Source organism: Dermacentor andersoni, chromosome 11, assembly GCF_023375885.2.
Source record: "Dermacentor andersoni chromosome 11, qqDerAnde1_hic_scaffold, whole genome shotgun sequence".
In the NCBI taxonomy this organism is placed as follows: domain Eukaryota; kingdom Metazoa; phylum Arthropoda; class Arachnida; order Ixodida; family Ixodidae; genus Dermacentor; species Dermacentor andersoni.
Genome location: NC_092824.1, coordinates 48,988,518 through 48,994,517, shown reverse-complemented (window position 1 = coordinate 48,994,517; position 6,000 = coordinate 48,988,518). Strand labels below are relative to the sequence as shown.

At 46.4% G+C, this 6,000-nt stretch overlaps 1 pseudogene; it reads left to right on the top strand.

The window, feature by feature from the left end:
* The first annotated feature begins 585 nt into the window (after nucleotides 1–585).
* LOC126517961 (piggyBac transposable element-derived protein 3-like) lies at nucleotides 586–3,283 on the top strand (annotated as a pseudogene).
* Nucleotides 3,284–6,000: the final 2,717 nt, after the last annotated feature.

The following is a 6,000-nucleotide window of genomic DNA, read 5'->3' as shown; positions in this document are numbered from 1 at the left end:
GCAATTCTTCGAGGTCAGCGGAAGTCAACGAATGTCACTGGGTAGGTTCCTCTGCACTTTTCCGTAATGTCATAAAAAAAAAACGACTTGAGAGTTGTGCAGACATTGTATAAATTAATTTTGTTAATTCCTTCGAACCACCTACCTGCCTAGCCTGTCCATCAGCTACCGGCCGCATTGTCTTATGACGTAAACGGTGGCACGTGCAGAGCATGCCGGCAATGAATGGCAGACGACAGCGTCGAGGAGCTGGCGATTGTGAGCTAGTGGTTGGCGTCAGAATTTGCGGACGCGATAAGTTTTCATTTTGTATGGACGCCAAGTGATGCGCGGGCAAGTAGCGTTGTTGGCGGCACAGATTTCAGCCCTCTTCAGCCCCGCACAAAGTTTAAATCGACATCGATCGCGTTAAGCCGAGGTTAGGCTTATCACAGTCGCCGAACTCCTCCGTCGATCTGTAGCACCGGCGGATCTGAGCGACTGACCTGAAGCTAATTAACCTCTTATGACCTGTTGTCGCGATTTCGCATCATACCGGTTTTAAGCCGCACCGCCAGAAGAAAACATCTGTAGCCGCTACCCCTGCGCTCAGAGGGAATCCACAGATGTCTGGCAACACGTGGAAAAGGCAGCGCCATCTATCGTCGATTCAGTAAAGAGCTGACGGCTGCCATTTCTCCAGTTGATGCCGACGAAGAACATTTCTCACTATCCATCCATTGACATCCGTCTCCATTCAAGGTATGTAAGTTTTTTGAATATAAAAAAATTTTGCATGATAGGCACTTGGTTGAATAATGCACGCAGATCACGTAAATAATTTGTTTTTGAAGATTAGTTGTTTTTTCAAGCGTGTGTCGCTTTGTCGCGTTTTCGCATCAACAGGCTGTAGCGTCCCGATTTGTGCACAACTTCGTCTTCCTCGGCATGTGGTCAAAAAACTAGTAATTTTTGTTTTTTGCAGTTATTCGGTGCTTTTTGTTCGTGATGGACACCAGAAGGTTCTACGGGATCAGGGTTCCACCCGTTGAAGAAAGCGAAGATAGCTGCCTCAGCGACAGCGATTCGGAATACAGCCCTGACACAGTACATGCTGCCCCATCAGATCAATCTGGGCAGTCTGGGAGCGACACAGGTGCGCAATTTTTTGTTTGTTGGGCGAGTTGCATTCGGCTGCAATGTGAAACGCCGTCAGCGTTCTTTCGTGTTGTATTGCAGTGGCGCGTCTTTTTCTTTTGAAGCCAAAAGCTTCACTACGATAGTCAACACCGCGTTTGTCGGAGCACGAGTGACGTCACGCACTGCGCAGGCTACTGCCCATGTGCGCCGTCGCTTCTCCGCGCCACCGTTTGACCTTTCGCCGCAGCCGTGCGCATTTGAAAGGAGGGGTATATAAGGCGCGCTTGCCCATAGAACAGGCGCACGCTGCCGCGCGCTATGCGTCATCGTTTGACGTTCGCCGCAAGCGCGTGTTTATCGCGGATCACCGCAGCTTTTCGCTTCGAGATATCCAGGCCCTTAGCTAAGCCCCAGCCAATTTTTTCAAGCCAAGGTTTTTGTGGCTTCTCAAATGTGGTTTGCGACCTCGCAGTGATTTCTTTTTCTTTTTTTGTTTGCAGATGAAGAAGGTGAAACGGAAGAGCCGTCAACGTCAAGCGCAAGAAGTTTCCTCTGGAAGCAAGTGAACCATCCGCGGACATGCCACCCTCAATGGGAAGACGGTCTTCCAGACCCTCCAGATGAGCCGAAAGCTCCCATTGCGTACTTCCGGTATTTTTTTGACGACAAGCTTCTTGAGGAGATTACAGACCAGTCCAATCTCTATGCAGTGCAGAAGAATGCCAACAAAGCATTGTGCCTAACACGCGCTGAACTGGAGCAGTTTCTTGGGGCCACAATGTATATGTCCATATACAGGCTTCCGCGATCGCGCATGTACTGGAACCGCGAGATGCGAGTAGAAAAAGTGGCAGAAGTTATGTCACGTGACAGGTGGCAAGCGATAAAGAACAGCCTTCATTTCAACGACAACAATCTCCTACAAGCAAATGCTGGCAAAGACAGGCTCTTCAAAATTCGACCACTCATTGACAATCTGCTGCTCAAATTTCAAATCCTTCCAAAGTCACAGATGCTGGTGGTCGACGAGCAAATTGTGCCGTTCAAAGGCCGCTCCTCACTCAAGCAGTACGTCCCTAGCAAGCCTCACAAGTGGGGCTACAAGATTTTTGTACTTTGCGACACCCACGGACTTGTCTCTGACTTCTCTATATACACAGGGGACATCCGCCCTGTTCCTGGATTACCTGACCTTGGAGCAAGCTCTAATGTTGTGCTCGAGCTTTCGCGCTCCATCCCAGAGAACAAGAGCTACTTGCTCTTTTTTGACAACTGGTTCACATCCATAAAACTGCTGGTAAATTTGCATCAGCGTGGTATTCCAGCAATGGGAACTGCACGCGCAAACAGAATTTCTGGATGCCGACTGCCCAGCGATGCAGAAATGAAGAAGAACGGTAGAGGAAGCCACGTGGAGAGGCAGGCTACTATTGAAGGGGTCGAAGTCCGAGTAGTGAAGTGGTACGACAGCCGGGGAGTGAATATTGCTAGCACATTCGGGAGTGCCCAGCCTCTAGGAAGCTGCCAGCGGTATGACCGCAAAAAGAAAGAAAGATGTGAAGTTGAGCAGCCAGCCATTGTGAAGGCTTACAACACTTTTATGGGTGGAGTCGACCTTCTCGATGGGCTCATGGCGTACTACAGAATTTTTCTGAAGTCGAAGAAATTCTACCTGCGATTTTTTTTTCATTTTGTGGACATGGCTGTTGTGAGCAGCTGGCTGCTCTACCGGAGGGATTGTGATGCTCTAGGAATCCCAAAGAAACATCAACTGGATCTTGTAGCGTTCAAGGCTTCTCTAGCCAGCTGCCTGTGCAATCAAAACAAGGACGTGATGAAGAAGAGGGGCCGGCCGTCTCTTTCCGTGGAAGGAGAGCTTGAGAAGAAGAAAAGAAGAGGACCAGCAGCTCCAACACCTAATGCTGAAGTCCGTCAAGACAATGTTGGCCACTGGCCTGAAGTGTCGCAGCAACGACAACGATGCAAGATGCCTGGCTGCAAAGGCCAACCTGTTTCCTTCTGCACAAAGTGCAAAGTTCATCTGTGTATAAAAAAAAGTTCAAATTGTTTCATTTCTTTTCATAAGAACTGAGATACAAATGTGCTAAACTCAAAGAAATGAGCTCTCAAGTGTGTTTGAAAATAAACATTTTTTGATCCATTACGACCTGTTGTCGCGTTTTCGCGACATAGCTGTAACTTTCTTCCTAAAACCCCGACACGCATAAAAGTTGCTGTGTAACTTCCTCATAACCAGAACATAAAAAGCCACAGCAAAAATAATTTTTTTATGCAGTATGCTAAATTCAGGCTAGAAGAGGTTAAGCCAGCCGGATGAAGAAAACTGCTTTTGTAGTTAAGTTTTGACCACGCGGATGTAAAACAAACTGTTGACTTCGTAGCCTGCACAGACAGAAAGCGAGAAGCGACGACACAGCGCACTATCAGCATCAGTAGGATGGCGATCGCGAAGGGTGCCAGACGCACTCGCCAGCACTTCAGTGTGTGAAATGTGACTGTGCACGCGGGTGTATTTCTTACATATTGTTATGCTTACTCATTTTGTAGCTTACGCGGTGTAGTTTTTACCTCTTATTCCAAATGGGCAACAAGGGGCAGCCCCTTGCATACAGCAGCTTAAGCAACCGCCTCGTTCGCCTGCTTTTCGATGTTTGCGCACGTGAAACCAAAGGATTCATTCAGCTGCAGATGGTTTCACTACGGGGACCGGAGTTCGCGAGCGAAAATTACGCGTTCTCTAAATGAGCAATCATACACCGAAAGTATTAATCTATATCTGCTATATAGAACACATTAATTGCGTGCATGGGACGAGTATGACGAATGATAAGTAGGCGGCATAACAAACGCTCCCATACTACGGTTTCCCGCTCGCTCTTCTCACAGGTATTCGGTCGCTCATATCAGTGGCACAAAGAGTGATACGGCAGTGCGTCCACGCACAAAATCCGCGTCTTTATCTATGTTCTGGTGATATCTGATGCCACTGACGGGCTGATTGCGTAAAATTTAAAGTGAGCGACGAGCGGACGCTATACCCTGGCGATGTAAGCAAATGCGGTGATCAGTGTTATGGACAGTCAGAGATGTTCATACCTGGAAATTGTGCCCTCTATATATACACATAGAGATTTCAAATGCACCACACTGCAACATCATGTAGTGAGTATGCGAAATGCTTCCTCGAGAAAGGGTAAGACGTCTCAAATAGCAAGCAGCACGTATCAAATCAGTGGTCACAGCTGTGTACTCTTGATCTTCATGTTGCACGGTGAACGGCCATTCATCGCTATCGAATTCGTCTCAATCGTAGCTGTCGCCGTTTGACAGCTCCGAAGAGGTGGTAAAGCTGACGATACTATAAGACATTGTGCCATATTAGTTATTTATTTACCTATATACTTACTTACAATACCCTTACGGTCATTCAAGTCCTTGCAGAGTGGAGTGAGTTATAGGGCGTATTACATGTATGACATGAGAACAAAAGATAGAAAATAAGCAGCAGAAGTAGTACAGGTGGACATACTTAATAATTTGATAGGTATAAAATGGAATGCTCTAGATAGGAATGTATAGGAACGCTCCTTGTAACATCAGCTCTCTTCGTTCATAGCCACACTAGACAATGTAAGTAGCCTGTACATAAAATATAAATACTCATGGCGCTTACGCTGTAAATATACCGTATGTCAGAAACACTGTACGTAGAAGCTCTCGTCAGGACTATGTTTTGCGCCGCCCACTTGTGCTGCGTTTACTTTTCCCTACTTTCTGCCCTATTTTATTTAATTCTTGTTCATGCAGGTTCGCCTTCCCTCGCGCGCCTTGAAGTCCGTGCTTGGTAGGGGAGTCACGTGACAGACCACCTGACACAAGAGCGAAAAGCCCGTGGTGCACTCAGGGAGAAAACCAAACTAGCTCCGGTACGTTTCCACCGCAACCAGGCACATCCTCGTTTATTTGTACTCGGACGCCACTCCCAGCTTCGGAAACCCTCAACAAATCGTAGATGGTCCAAAGCACCTCGTCCCCTCCACAGAGTAAATGTATCTAGTGATTAAGCTATCAGACGGGTCTAACTTACGCCTAATGTTACTGAATAGATTAATAAAAACAGTTAAATAAATCTAGGTAAGAAAAGGCCAACCTCCGATTGAGCAATAAGGTTTGTCACTACGTAATGTATTTCTCTGCTTCCTTCCTGATTTATTGATAGCCCCTTACACTGGATATATGACATCGTTACAGGCCAACCAAACCACGCCGGTAACTTTTACCGATTCTTGATTCATCCTATTTTACGGACATGCGCCATGGACTTTCAGGTCAACAGCTTGGTGACAGTATCCGCCGAGAATAATCTTTGCGGTAATGTATATAATGAAGTGGGTGTGAGGCTGCGCGCATGCCTAGAAAAAGAAAAGGAAAACGGTAGCGTACAAGGGTACGCCAAGCTGCAGATTTGGCATTTACAAGGAATTCTTCCTCGGGGAGCTAAAACAGCGACTGTAGAATTAGAACCGTTGCGCCGATTTTGTTTCATTGCGAAAAAAAACAAAACAAATGTAGAGACAGTCGGACCATATCTTTGAATCTAAAAGTTGCATTTAGGACTAGATAATAGGATAGCGTAATAGGACAGTATTATTTCAGAGTGACAAGCTTTGGAAAATATCGCACTCCGTAATGATAGCAAATGCTTGTATTCAGTAGATGCTGGACAGCAGTTGGTCGCAGAAAAGGTGTAGCCCCAAAACGACCAAAGTGATTAAACCTACCGTATACGCACCACGACATATGAATGAAATAGCAAGGCTTCCTTGTTTCTTGTGTTGTGTTAAATCCAAAGTAAAATTC